We start from the raw sequence: 14912 nt of genomic DNA on the forward strand, positions 1-14912 counted from the left end.
TGTTTCATTAATGCATTTTTTTGCATAGCCTTCTTGTGTAAGAGTCCAGTAGGGGACGTGTACAAAGGGCACATTCTTTATTTTTTGATTTTTCTTTTCTCTTAGCCTGAGGCAGAGACATAGCGAAGGAGGGGGAGAGAGAGAGAGAGAGACATTTTATCAGCTTGATAGGCAGAGAGTCGTCCACTCACTCAGAAGCTGTAGGTACCGGCTCAGGGGGCTGAGAAGGAGGCTTGTTGGCGTGGCTTCGATCCGAGGAACCTCGTCGTGCGTGGTCCTTGGCTGCCGCTGCTTCGCCTGCCTGGGGATGCGTGTCCTGCCTTGGTGAAGACATGATTACACGCCATATCCCTATACCCCAGGCTTTTTTTAAGCCCCTCCACTATCAGGTACCTCCCCCTCCAGGTGCGCCTGCTTGCGGCTAATTAGCATGCGCTTCGGTGCTGAATCCAGCCGCCCGCGCTCTAGATTAAATAGTCCTTTTTTTTTTGCTCTCGGAGGGGGCGGGGAGCGCCTCTGCATGCCCGCAATGCTGTCCCAGCTGCGCATGCGCTCTGAGCCGAGGAACCTCCGGTAACCCGGAAGTTCCTCCTTACCACTTCCTGCCGCGCTGCATGTGCGTCCTCCTGGACGCTGAAGCCTTTTAGGAACGCTGGAGACTTCTGCTTCCTCCGGTTCCTGCGCCCCCACACGGACCGGAATGGATCCTTCCGCAATTCCGGTGTCGTGTAGATTTCTCAGAGGAACACCCGGTCGGTCCCACCCGGTACCGGTGTTTCTGCCCGCTCTGTGCTATATCAGCCGAGGAGGGAGCCGGACCCCAGCACTCCCCCGTCGCTGCTTCTGGACCGGAGCCCCTGCCGTTCTCGCAGACACTGCACAGGCGGTTCCTTGGCCCAGGTAAGACTGTAGCGAATCCTGCGGTTCCCATTAGGAACAGGAAACCAACTGAGGAGAGGCGGACCGCCCTCTTTTATCTCTGTAGGTTTCCAGTTCCTATGGGCGGATCCCTCTCTCCAAGTGGGTGCTGTCGTGGCGAAGAGTAAAATATACATTTTTTTTTTATTTTTTTTTTACGCACGCACGCCAAAAGTCAAGTTAAAAGAAGGGGTGGAACTCTCTTTTAAACAAAGTAACTTAAGGGGTTGTCCTACCATTTTTTCCCCACAAAATGATCTAAAGACATATTCGTGTGTGTTTGGATACAGACGTCATGTGTTGCCTCCGCCAGAAGATGACGTTATTAAACCGGTGATACAGATCTAAAGATATCTATACCTTGACTTATTGATCACCTGCTGCTTTTCTGTAGCACTGCCCAGATTTCCCAACAGTTTCATTCCCTCACCTTTTGGCGTGGTCGGTGCGTGACCATTACATCCAAAGATATTATATAATGTGCAGTAGTCATGCACAGACCACGCCAATGGGTGAAGGAATGAAAGCGTTGGGAAATACGGTCAGATGAACAATAAGCGTGTGCATTACACACAGAAATATATATATACCCCCTGGTTTAATGGCCTCATCTACTGTAGCGCTGCTCGGATTCCCAAACTGTTTCCTTCCTTTACCCTCTGGTGGGTCTGCATATGACCGCTGCATCCAATCACTTGGCAATGATGTTGCATGTGCCATAAAAGGTTATGTTCCCACGATGAGTATTTCATGTAGTGGATTTTCCTCAGCATTTCTACACCAGTTAGCTTGTTCTTTTATAATTGCATTTAAAAGACACGTTGACGCTCATTTTTCATAACGGAAAAAAATATTTAAGAGATTTCTGTAAACGCTGAGCTTTTTAAGCGCACAAAAATACGTAGATGAAAAAACGTACCGATTACTTAGTGTGGGCATTGCACAGTGTCACGCTGAACTCTTCAGGCAGGAAAGATTAACCTCTATGCTTACTAAGCCCATTAGTATATTAGGTGAACTGTGACTTGTGGTTTTACGACATCTGAGAGATATCCTAAAGAAAACCTGTCACCTCTACTAATACGTCAGTTTTTGTATTAAAAAAAAATAAGTTTTGAAAACTTCACACTACACCTCAAGCAGTTTGGATTGTCTGTCTCTCCACTCTTCCTCCAGACTCTGGGACCTTGATTTCCAAGGTCTAGTGTGAAGTTTCCACAATCAGTGATAGTTTGGGGAGCCATGTCATCTGCTGGTGTAGGTCCACTGTGTTTTATCAAGACCAAAGTCAGCGCAGCAACCAGGAAATTTTAGAGCACTTGATGCTTCCCTCTGCAGACAAGCTTTTTGGAGATGGATATTTCATTCTCCAGCAGGACTTGGCACCTGTCCACACTGCCAAATGTACCAATACCTGGTATTAAAACCACAGTATCACTGTGCTTGATTGGCCAGCAAACTCGCCTGATCTAATCCCATAGAGAATCTACGGTGTATTGTCAAGAGGAAGATGAGAGACACCAGACCCAACAATGCAGACGAGCTGAAGGCTGCTATCAAAGCAACCTGGGCTTCCATAACCCCTCAGCAGTGCCACAGGCTGATCGCCTCCATGCCACACCGCACTGATGCAGTAATTGATGCCAAAGGAGCCCCAACCAAGTATTGTGTGCATTTACTGAACATACATTTCAGGAGGCCAACATTTTGGATTTTAAAATAATTTTTCAAGCTTGTGTTATAAAGTATTCTAATTTACTGAGATAATGATTTTTGGGTTTTCATTGGCTGTAAGCCATAATCATCAACATTAACAGAAATAAACACTGGAAATAGATCACTCTGTAATGACTCTATATGAGTTTCACTTTTTGTATTGAAGAACCGAAATAATTTAACTTTTTGATGATATTCCAATTCTGTGAGAAGCACCTGTATCTTATCAGAGAAATTTGATTCTTTCATTTTTTGATCGTTCTCTATCAACTTATGGGTAAAAATAGCAACGCAATGCTCGGACTGACAGGTGGCTCTCCTTACCCATAGAAACATAGAATAACATGCTATCACACTCGAGTCGGGAGAGCCAATGGCCAAGTCCAAGAATTGCATTGCGATCCTCATCCGAGTTATACGGCCATCTGGATCTTCCCGAACACTGATAGAAGCAGGAAACGTTACAAGTCAGCACAGTGACCATCTACCCTACCTCGAAAAAGAGGGGGATCCTTAGAACAGGCATGTTGCACACTGGCAAAAATTTATCTGAAGCCCAGAAAACCCTTCATTTAAAACTCACAAGTTACTTTATTTCTGAATTTCGAAGCATTGGCACAATTGTGAAAAAAAAAAAAAAAAAGGCTGGAGAGGTGTAGATACACTTTACAAGGCAATACAGGAAACCACGACAGCACTGTGGCCATTGTGATGACTGTAAAAGGAGCGTGCTCTTCTTTTTTACAATGCAGTTTCCTTATTTGCCAGGTTCTGGAGCAGCGGAGAATTATGTCGCATCAGAACATAATTTACTCGTTTTTCTATGGCTCCCACTGCGCACGCACATCCTTGTCAGTGACTACCTTTTAATGAGAACCACACAGCCGCTCAGCCAAAAACCAGACACGAACAGTGGCAGACATCAGCCACCACCGGATCTGGGGAGGGCGAGTACCTGCTCTGCTTGTTCTTTTTGAGCATATGGGGTCCAGTTTCCTGATATACAGAAAACCACTTTAACCACATTTCCCAAAATCAAGGGGCGATCAACAATAACGAAACAGTGCCATCACTGCTGAGGTCTGATGCACAGGCGGAATCTCGGTGGGGGGGGAGAGGACATCACACGAGGAATCTCAGAGGGATGGCGAGAGGACATCGCACAGGCGGAATTTCGGGGGGGAGAGGACATCGCACAGGCGGAATTTCGGGGGGGGGAGAAGACATCGCACAGGCGGAATTTCGGGGGGGGGGAGAGGACATCGCACAGGCGGAATTTCGGGGGGGGGAGAGGATATCGCACAGGCTTAATTTCAGGGGGGAGCAGACATCGCATAGGCAGAATTTCGGTGGGGGGGGAGAGGACATCGCACAGGCAGAATTTCGGGGGGGGAGAGGATATCGCACAGGCAGAATTTCAGGGGGGAGAAGACATCGCACAGGCGGAATTTCGGGGGGGAGAGGATATCGCACAGGCGGAATTTCAGGGGGGGAGAGAGGACATAGCACGGGCGGAATATCGGGGGGGGGAGGTGAGAGGACATAGCACGGGCGGAATATCGGGGGGGGGAGAGGACATCGCACGGGCGGAATATCGGGGGGGGGGATGAGAGAGGACATCGCACAGGCGGAATATCGGGGGGGAGGAGAGAGGACATCGCACGAGCGGAATATCGGGGGGGGGAGGTGAGAGGACATCGCACGGGCGGAATATCGGGGGGGGGGAGGTGAGAGGACATCGCACGGGCGGAATATCGGGGGGGGGGAGGTGAGAGGACATCACACAGGCGGAATATCGGGGGGAGGTGAGAGGAAATCACACAGGCGGAATATCGGGGGTGGTTAGAGGACATAGCACGGGCGGAATCTCGGGGGGAGGTGAGAGGACATCACACAGGCGGAATATTGGGGGGGAGGTTAGAGGACATCGCAGGGGCGGAATGTGAGAGGGCATAGCATGGGCGGAATCTCGGGGGGAGGTGAGAGGACATCACACAGGCGGAATATCGGGGGGGAGGTGAGAGGACATCACACAGGCGGAATCTCGGGGGGGGGAGGTTAGAGGACATCGCACGGGCGGAATGTGAGAGGGCACAGCACGGGCGGAATGTGAGAGGGCATAGCACGGGCGGAATCTCGGGGGGAGGTTAGAGGACATCGCACGGGCGGAATGTGAGGGGGCATAGCACGGGCGGAATCTCGGGGTTAGCACATTTAGTGGTAAATAGGTAACAGTTTCCCATAGCAACCAATCAGCTGCTTTCATTTTCCAAGAACTACAATCCGATTTGTTACTATGGAAAACTGCTCCAGTAATTCGACGTCTCCCCTCACATTATCAGTAGCTGAATAATCCTGTCAGAGATCCGCATGAATCAGCTCTGGACACCGTCAGTAGGAAGCAGCATGAACCCTAGGTAGAGATGGAAGACGGGACGGTCTCCCCGCCCGCCCATAACACCGTGCGCGCCGGTCTGCTCCTCTCACCACAGCGGCGCTTCCTTACCGGCGCCTCAGCACAGCGGCGTCCTCATCCTCAGCCTCTCCAAGCACCGAACCCCAACTGCACCGTGCGCTTCCTCGTTACCCGCCCCACACAGAAGCTGAGCCAACCACAGCCCACACTACACACGGATTTCCAAGTGTCAAGGCATTTCATTGGCTGTACACCGTCTCGTCTATGATTGGCTGTAGCTTCCTTTCTTTGTCAGACGCTATTGGCTGACCATCTAGAAGGGGCGAGGCTATGTGTCTGTACACACATAGATATACATTATATATGCCTATAGGCTTTCCACAGCTAGCTGCGTGCGTCATATTCAGCTCCAGATTTAGTGTAGGGAGAGCTGCTGCTGAGATAGGGTCAGAATTGGGGATTTATTAGTGTGGGGTCTACCATCCTAAATCCTCACATCCAGCTATAGCAACAGTCCTTCTAAGGACTAATTCCGGAGTATATAGGTTCCAGTGTTAGGCAGGGGAGTGTATGTGGCTGTATACTCATCAGTGCAAGGCCTGCAGGCACTGTATGTGTGTCTATACATATCACGGCAAACATCAAGGGTCCATTAACTTCCTGTGTTCTGCTGCCTGTAGGATATATTGACCGTATATGTTAGGCGTCAGGTTTCTGTAGCTGCACGGCAGAGATCCCGAGCCTCGCCTTTGGCGGTCTCCCATTCCTCTCCGGCTGCAGAAGTGCTCAGCAGACTCGTGGGTCCCGGCGCTCTGCTCAGACCAGCTTAGTAGGTTTGGTTGCTGCTGCTGCCACCTCTGGTCCAGCTATAGCAACGCATGTTTGTCTGCAGCGAACAACTCCAGGGACTAAGTCCTTTCGGTCCACTGAGCATGCCCGTGGGACGACCTCTCATTGGTGGTCAGAGGTCACATGCACAGGTCCCGTTCCTGCTCTGATTGGTCCACTACTGGGAAGGTCCAGGAAGGATGCTGCTATAAAAGAGTTGCATGGCCATGCGCTAGTATAGACTCTAATACTCATGGTGTGTATGATGATGGATGCATGTATCTGGTGACTGACTCATTGGAAACCCCTACCCTTGGTTATGCTTGTCGTTATAGGGATTCAGAGTTAGAGTCAGCGCCAAAGGGTGGCTGTGCTCATGCCACTGTTCTCCAGAGACTCTGCACACACTAGCGTCCACTGCAGGGCACTATCGTACGCCGGCAACTTACAGTCACCGCCTGTGCGGCGCCGTGCGCAAGTTTAGTGCTTTCCTCCCTAGTCCAGGTGGTTAGTGGCATTCGCCGGAGCGGCGCTGTGTGCACATAGTGCGCTTTTCTTGTTAATTGTTTCCTCCTGGCACTGCAGTTCCGGTGCCGAGCACTATTGTGTCTAGAGCGACTCTGACCCAGTGTCTCAGGGGTAGAGTCCTGTGACTATACACTAGTGTTCACACTGCCGTGTTCTGTGAGCCTAACAGGCCATGGCATTTATGTTTGGCGGCCCTGTGAGGTAACAGAGTCCGCCTCAGTACACACAGGGTGAAGTTAACTCCGTGTGTTCCTTTAGTATACCGCCATATCACGTCCTCCATTACTAGCAGCAGTTTACCACCTCTGCACGGTGGACCCCGGGCTGCAAACGCATCTAGTCTCTGCTTTATATTATTAGGTGTGGTCCGCAGGCCCTAACAGTATATACCTAGCCCCAGGTGTAATTGGCTTTGAAAATTTTTTTGGCCAGGGCTAATAAAGATTTTTTTTATTGCAAAGCAATCCAGAGCCCTTTTTTATCCTCCATTTGCTTTTTGACAGTGCACAATATAGCCAGATTCTTTTCCTAACAGCGTGAAAATCCAGCAATTTTAAAGGGGTCCCAAAAATAACTTGAGTGCGTAGAGAAATATTTAATTTTTGTGGTACGGCAGAGTAGATTTTTTTTGAGCGTCTTATACAATTTCTTGACACTATTTTACTGAAACCTCCCCCCACCACCACCACCACCCCAAAAAAGGCCACATATTTTACAGTGCGGTATATCTGTGACACGCCTCATCCATCCGTCTGCTAAAAATGTTGGTCTTTTTAGCCGTAAATTCAATTTTTTTGCTGTCTGTCATTGTACTTATATAGCACTATTTATCCAAAAAATACAGGCCACACATTTGTCGGCGTGGTATCTCCGTGTCAGCTCATATCTGTGCGTGCTCAAAGTTTTGCCAGTTTAGGCCGGTTTTCCATTTTTGTCCTGTGTGTCACTGTAGTTATATACAGCACAATGTAGCTTTTTTTTAAAAAAAAAAAAACAGGGCACATATTTTACAGTGGGGTATAACTGTGACACATCTCATACATCCGTGTGCCAAAAATTGTGGCATTTTAGGCCTAGATTGCCCCTTTTTTTTTTTTTGCAGTTTTTCACTCGTAATATACAGCACTCTTTTGCATAAAAAAACATATTTTACAGTGGGGTATAACTGTGACACGCCTCATACATCCGTGTGATAAAAATTGGGGGTTTTTTAGGCCAGTTTCCAGTGTTTTCCTGTCTGTTACTCAAGTTATATACAGCACTATGTTGCATTATTTTAAAAAACAGGGCACGTATTTTACAGTGGGGTATATCTGTGACACGCCTCATACTTTGGTGAGATAAAAATTTTGGGGATTTTAGGCCGGTATTCCAGTGTCTTCCAGTCTGTTTCTGTAGTTATATACAGCATTATGTTGCTTTATTGTAAAAAACAGGTCACATATTTTACAGTGTGGTATATCTGTGACACGCCTCATACGTCCGTCTGCCAAAAATTGTGGCATTTTAGGCCTAAATTCCCTTTTTTATTGCAGTCTGTCACTCTTGTTATATCCAGCACTAGTGTTGAGCATTCCGATACCGCAAGTATCGGGTATCGGCCGATACTTGCTGTATCGGAATTCCGATACAGACTTCCGATATTTTTTCAATATCGGAAGTCGGCATCGGAATCGGAAGTTCAAAGTTGATTGACAGCCTGACGTCATCATGATGCGCGGTGTGTGCGCATCATGATGCGCCGTCATTTCGGGCCTTCTGGGGGTCTCTGCCGGCCTGCCGGGGGGCTGTGTGGACTGCCCGGGGTCTGTACTGGCCTGCCGGGGGGCTGTGCCGGCCTGCCGGGGGGCTGTGTGGACTGCCCGGGGTCTGTACCGGCCTGCCGGGGGGCTGTGCCGGCCTGCCGGTGGTCTGTGCACCCTGTGGGGGTCTGTACCGGCCTGCCGGGGGGCTGTGCCGGCCTGCCGGGGGGCTGTGCTGATGTCCGGGGGTCTGTGCAAGCATCGTCCGATGGGACTATAAGTCCCATCTGGCGATGCCTGCTACCATGACAGTGATTGACACATTAGCCAATGATGGGACAGTAGTAGTCCCATCATCCGGCTAATGTGTTAAATGTTAAAAAAAAAAAAAAATACTACATACATACTACATGCATGCTACATACATACTACATACATACTACATGCATGCTACATACATAACATATATACTACATGCATGCTACATACATACTACATACTACATACATACTACATGCATGCTACATACATACTACATGCTACATACATACTACATATATACTACATGCATGCTACATACATACTGCATGCTACATACATACTACATACATACCACATATATACTACATACATACTACATGCATGCTACATACATACTACATGCATGCTACATACATAACATATATACTACATGCATGCTACATACATACTGCATGCTACATACATATTACATACATACCACATATATACTACATACATACTACATGCATGCTACATACATACTACATACATACTACATGCATGCTACATACATAACATATATACTACATGCATGCTACATACATACTACATACTACATACATACTACATGCATGCTACATACATACTACATGCTACATACATACTACATATATACTACATGCATGCTACATACATACTGCATGCTACATACATACTACATACATACCACATATATACTACATACATACTACATGCATGCTACATACATACTACATACATACTACATGCATGCTACATACATAACATATATACTACATGCATGCTACATACATACTACATGCTACATACATACTACATACATGCTACATACATACTACATACATACTACATATATACTACATGCTACATACATACTACATACATACTACATGCTACATACATACTACATATATACTACATACATACTACATACATACTACATGCATGCTACATACATACTACATGCATGCTACATACATACTACATGCATGCTACATACATACTACATACATACTACATATATACTACATGCATGCTACATACATACTGCATGCTACATACATACTACATACATACCACATATATACTACATACATACTACATGCATACTACATACATACTACATGCATGCTACATACATAACACATATACTACATGCATGCTACATACATACTACATGCTACATACATACCACATACATACTACATACATACTACATACATACTACATACATACTACTTATATACTACATGCATGCTACATACATACTACATGCTACATACATACTACATACATACTACATGCATGCTACATACATACTACATGCTACATATATACTACATGCTACATACATACTACATGCATGCTACATACATACTACATACATACTACATGCATGCTACATACATACTACATGCTACATACATACCACATACATACTACATATATACTACATGCATGCTACATACATACTGCATGCTACATGCATGCTACATACATACTACATACATACTACATGCTACATACATACCACATATATACTACATACATACTACATACAATACATTCATACAATACATACATAGACATACAGTACATATAACATAGAGTAACATACTTACCAATACTTGTCACATTGTTCCCCGAAGCCATTGTCTTTTAAAGGAATAAATATTAACATAACAAACCACAAAAATACTCACCCACGATCCGAAGCAGTCCACGAGTGTGTCCCACGACGATCTTGGGTAGAGAACTGCAGCATCAGCTGATGCCGCCGTTCTCTACGGGCTGCAGGAATCCAATGACGGAAGGTAGGTATCCTTCCGCACTGTATTCCTCCGCCACTTAAAAAAAAAAAAGTCCCTAGTCTCACTTTATGCCATTGCTGTGTGGGAATGTACTGTACTGTATGTCTATGTATGTATTGTATGAATGTATTGTATGTAGTATGTATGTAGTATATACACTCACTGGCCACTTTATTAGGTACACCTGTCCAACTGTGTGTTAAGACTTAATTTCTAATCAGCCAATCACATGGCGGCAACTCAGTGCATTTAGGCATGTAGACATGGTCAAGACAATCTCCTGCAGTTCAAACCGAGCATCAGTATGGGGAAGAAAGGTGATTTGAGTGCCTTTGAACGTGGCATGATTGTTGGTGCCAGAAGGGCTGGTCTGAGTATTTCAGAAACTGCTGATCTACTGGGATTTTCACGCACAACCATCTCTAGGGTTTACAGAGAATGGTCCGAAAAAGAAAAAAAATCCAGTGAGCGGCAGTTCTATGGCCGGAAATGCCTTGTTGATGCCAGAGGTCAGAGGAGAATGGGCATACTGGTTCGAGCTGATAGAAAGGCAACAGTGACTCAAATTGCCACCCGTTACAACCAAGGTAGGCAGAAGAGCATCTCTGAACGCACAGTGCGTCGAACTTTGAGGCAGATGGGCTACAGCAGCAGAAGACCACACTGGGTACCACTCCTCTCAGCTAAGAACAGGCATCTGATGGCTACTTTCAGCAGGATAATGCGCCATGTCATAAAGCTCGAATCATCTCAGATTGGTTTCTTGAACATGACAATGAGTTCACTGTACTCAAATGGCCTCCTCAGTCACCAGATCTCAATCCAATAGAGCATCTTTGGGATGTGGTGGAACGGGAGATTCGCATCAGGGATGTGCAGCCGACAAATCTGCGCCAACTGTGTGATGCCATCATGTCAATATGGTCCAAAATCTCTGAGGAATGCTTCCAGCACCTTGTTGAATCTCTGCCACGAAGAATTGAGGCAGTTCTGAAGGCAAAAGGGGGTCCAACCCGTTACTAGCATGGTGTACCTAATAAAGTGGCCAGTGAGTGTATGTGGTATGTATGTAGCATGTAGTATGTATGTAGTATGTATGTAGCATGCATGTAGCATGCAGTATGTATGTAGCATGCATGTAGTATATATGTAGTATGTATGTAGCATGTAGTATGTATGTAGCATGCATGTAGTATGTATGTAGTATGTATGTAGCATGCATGTAGTATGTATGTAGCATGTAGTATATATGTAGCATGTAGTATGTATGTAGCATGCATGTAGTATATATGTAGTATGTATGTAGCATGTAGTATGTATGTAGTATGTATGTAGTATGTATGTGGTATGTATGTAGCATGCATGTAGTATGTATGTAGTATGTATGTAGCATGCATGTAGTATGTATGTAGCATGTAGTATATATGTAGCATGTAGTATGTATGTAGCATGCATGTAGTATATATGTAGTATGTATGTAGCATGTAGTATGTATGTAGCATGCATGTAGTATGTATGTAGTATGTATGTAGCATGCATGTAGTATGTATGTTGCATGTAGTATATATGTAGCATGTAGTATGTATGTAGCATGCATGTAGTATATATGTAGTATGTATGTAGCATGTAGTATGTATGTAGTATGTATGTGGTATGTATGTAGCATGTAGCATGCATGTAGTATGTATGTAGTATATATGTAGTATGTATGTAGCATGCATGTAGTATATATGTAGTATGTATGTAGCATGCAGTATGTATGTAGCATGCATGTAGTATATATGTAGCATGTAGTATGTATGTAGCATGCATGTAGTATATATGTAGCATATATGTAGTATGTATGTAGCATGCATGTAGTATATATGTAGTATGTATGTAGCATGTAGTATGTATGTAGTATGTATGTGGTATGTATGTAGCATGTAGTATGTATGTAGTATATATGTAGTATGTATGTAGCATGCATGTAGTATATATGTAGTATGTATGTAGCATGCAGTATGTATGTAGCATGCATGTAGTATATATGTAGCATGTAGTATGTATGTAGCATGCATGTAGTATATATGTAGTATGTATGTAGCATGTAGTATGTATGTAGTATGTATGTGGTATGTATGTAGCATGTAGCATGCATGTAGTATGTATGTAGTATATATGTAGTATGTATGTAGCATGCATGTAGTATATATGTAGTATGTATGTAGCATGCAGTATGTATGTAGCATGCATGTAGTATATATGTAGCATATATGTAGTATGTATGTAGCATGTAGTATATATGTAGTATGCATGTTGCATGCATGTAGTATATATGTAGTATGTATGTTGCATGTAGTATATATGTAGTATGTAGTATGAATGTAGCATGTATGTAGTATGAATGTAGCATGTATGTAGCATGTAATTTTTTTTTTTTTTTTTTTTTTTACATTCAACACATTAGCCGGATGATGGGACTACTACTGTCCCATCATTGGCCAATGTGTCAATCACTGTCATGGTAGCAGGCATCGCCCGATGGGACTTGTAGTCCCATCGGACGATGCCTGCACAGACCCCCGAAGCCTGCACAGCCCCCCGGCAGGCCGGCACAGCCCACCGGAGCCTGCACAGACCACCGGCAGGCCGGCACAGCCCCCCGGCAGGCCGGCACAGCCCACCGGAGCCTGCACAGCCCCCGGCAGGCCGGCACAGCCCACCGGAGCCTGCACAGCCCCCCCGGCAGGCCGGCACAGCCCCCCGGCAGGCCGGCACAGACCACCGGAGCCTGCACAGACCCCCTGGCAGGCCAGCACAGCCCCCCGAAAGGCCCGTACAGACCCCAGAGAGGCTGTACAAGGGAAAAACAGGGTTTTTCTTATTCCGATACCGGAAGTCCCATAGACTTGAATGGGACTTCCGGTATCGGAATCGGCGATACCGATACTTTTTTTTAAGATCGGCCGATCCATTCCGATCCGATACTTTGAAGTATCGGACGGTATCGCTCAACTCTATCCAGCACTCTTTTGCATAAAAAAAACCAAAACATTTTACAGTGGGGTATATCTGTAACGCCTCATGCAGCCATGTGATAACAATTAGGGTTTTTTTAGGCCGGTATGCCAGTGGTTTCCTATCTGTTACTCAAGTTATATACAGCACTATGTTGCTTTATTGTAAAAAACAGGCGACATATTTTACAGTGTGGCATATCTGTGACATGCCTCATATGTCCGTGTGCCAAAAATTGTGGCATTTTAGTCCTAAATTCACTTTTTTTCCCAGTCTGTCACTCTTGTTATATCCAGCACTCTTTTGCATGAAAAAAAACATATTTTACAGTGGGGTATATCTGTGACACGCCTCATGCATCCATGTGATAACAATTAGGGTTTTTTAGGCCGATATGCCAGTGTTTTCCTGTCTGTTACTCAAGTTATATACAGCACTATGTTGCATTATTGTAAAAAAAAACAGGTCACATATTTTACAGTGTGGTATATCTGTGACACGCCTCATACGTCCTTGTGCCAAAAATTGTGGCATTTTAGTCCTAAATTCACTTTTTTTCCAGTCTGTCATTCTAGTTATATCCAGTACTCTTTTGCATAAAAAAAAAGATTTACAGTGGGGTATGTCGTAAAAAAGAATTCTGTTTCAAGTTGTTATAGCCGCTTCATGACTGTGTTAAATGCTCCAACTAGTACCACCATCATCATCTTTAGCCTAGAGGCAGTCACTGTGCAGATAGAAAGTCTGAGTAGCAGAGGGTGAACGCTTACGTGGTGTTGTACTCTGTCTCTGTATTACGAAGGATAAATCTTCTTGAAATCATGTCTGGAAGAGCCAGTGCACGTGGAAGGTCACGGGGACAGGACTTGCAACTACTGAAGCATGGTGTTCCTGGGCAAGATTCTGACAAGCCCTCACCTACTAATACTGAACTGGTTGGACAATGACGTCAAAAAGGAGCCCATGCATTTTCTATAACTGAAGCTAGAGATTTTGACATTTTGGCTGCATTTCAAGGGATGTCAATTGGAGAGCATGGTGGTCGGAGATGTGACTTCTACACCACCACAAGAGCTGCTGCCCTTCCACCACCCAAGGAGCTGCACCCTCCACCTTCTGTCTCCTTCCCATTCTCCCTGCAGAATGAAAGTCCGCAAGGACAAGGTCCTCTCCCCTGTGTACCAGTCTGTCATTGTAATTTTTTCCCTGTAAATGATATCTATTACTTTGCATGTAGTCCCTTGTCATGTAAGAGCACCATGGGATTAATGGTGCTATATAAATAAATAAATAATTCTATATGGGTGTTTCCACAAGACAATCCATCAAACAAGTTATTGAAGCAAAATCTTGTTTTTCTGACAACTCTGTTCAGCTGTGCACAAACTTTGTCAACTTGGTTGCTAGACCCCAGTGGGTGTTGGCACAGTGTCATGTTGACTACAGTCCCCAGATGTTATCTACGTCCCTAATCTCACCTCTACTTTAGCAGCTTGATGAATTAATAGGAAAAGCACGTGGTATTGATGGAGCTGTTGTTTTCTTGCCAAATAAACTCAATAAGATCAATGAGGTGGTTAGCCACACATGGAATGGAGAAATAGTAAAGATGACAATTGACAAGTAGTTTCACATTTGTGGTAAAACACACTTCAACAACTTGCTTTCACACTT

The 14912-nt window shown here is 45.0% G+C and overlaps 1 protein-coding gene across 2 annotated transcripts in view; it reads right to left on the minus strand.

The window, feature by feature from the left end:
- The window catches only part of PIGA (phosphatidylinositol glycan anchor biosynthesis class A), a 40286-nt gene extending 35008 nt beyond the window's left edge, over positions 1–5278 (minus strand). For both annotated transcript variants that reach the window (XM_073565252.1, XM_073565253.1), the window contains exon 1: positions 5141–5278. The gene's annotated coding sequence lies outside the window, so the exon portion shown is untranslated. The remainder of the gene's footprint in view (positions 1–5140) is intronic.
- Positions 5279–14912: the final 9634 nt, after the last annotated feature.

This window comes from Dendrobates tinctorius, unplaced genomic scaffold (genome assembly GCF_039654945.1).
Source record: "Dendrobates tinctorius isolate UK_male_01 unplaced genomic scaffold, ASM3965494v1 ptg000016l, whole genome shotgun sequence".
Classification (NCBI taxonomy): domain Eukaryota; kingdom Metazoa; phylum Chordata; class Amphibia; order Anura; family Dendrobatidae; genus Dendrobates; species Dendrobates tinctorius.